This window comes from Cynara cardunculus, unplaced genomic scaffold (assembly GCF_001531365.2).
Source record: "Cynara cardunculus var. scolymus isolate 2C unplaced genomic scaffold, CcrdV1 Un_Scaffold_652, whole genome shotgun sequence".
In the NCBI taxonomy this organism is placed as follows: Eukaryota; Viridiplantae; Streptophyta; class Magnoliopsida; order Asterales; family Asteraceae; genus Cynara; species Cynara cardunculus.
The window spans coordinates 8,697-9,778 of NW_020200601.1; positions in this window are offsets into that span (position 1 = coordinate 8,697).

Below are 1,082 nucleotides of genomic sequence, written 5' to 3' on the forward strand. Positions count from 1 at the left end.
GTTTTATTCCTAAAAAGTCTAGGCGATGAATGGACTCACTTATCCATGTCTCTACAAGCAAACAAGACTTAGATGGCTGGTCTCTTCATGACGTGTATGGAACTCTTGTAGTACAAGAGAGCGACATTATGAAGAAAAAGGTATCCTTTGGAGGACCTATTGTTCTTGCTGCTGATGAAAAGGAAAAATCAAGGACTCCTACCAAAGAACACAAGAAGAAAGGCAAGAAAGCATTRCTGGTRGAATCAGAATCTGAAGAGGAAACTTCTGAATCAGATGATRAGATTAAAGCTTTYGCCAAATCATTGGCCTTGATTACMAAAYAGTTCCAAAAGAAGTTCATCAGAAAACCCTACGAACGAAAARAGTTMARAAGGGAAAAGTTCCAGTCATCCTATGATAGAAAGCCATCCAAATTCTATCAAAGGGACGAAAGAAGAGATGGAAGAGAAGAAAGGGAAGAGAGAAGAGAAGAGAGAAGAGAAGAAAGGAGAGAGGACAAGGAAGGAAAGAAAAATGACCTTCGATGCTTCAGATGCGGAAAACTTGGTCAATTTTCTAAAGAATGCAAAGGACGCTTGATCAAGGATGCTGATTACTATAAGAACAAAATACAAGTACAATTCAATATAGCGAAGCTTGATGGCTGAAAAAGAAAACTGGGTGTCCGACTCTTCATTAGATGATGAAGATAAAGCGCTCATCTGTCTAATGGCCACGTCCAATGCAGAATCCTCCTCCAACTCTGATGACCAGGTATGTGAGTCTTACTAAAAATGAAACCAACTCTGTTCCATTTGAACTAGAGTTAAGGGTAATTCAGCTTTCAGAAGATTTCTTGAAACTAAAAGAAACATTAAGTTTTGAAAAATCTGAAAGAATAAAAGCGAAAAAAGAAGCAAGTTTCTACAAAAGAGAAACTGATCTTCTAACCGCAGAAAAGGATGATTTAGTAAAAGAAAAGACTCGCATAAGCACCCTTAAGAAATCAGAAGAAGATAAGCTTTTAGAATTGAACAAGCGTATAACTAAGGACCTAGAAAAGAAAAATAAGGCCTTAAAGGAATCTGAGGCAGAAAGAC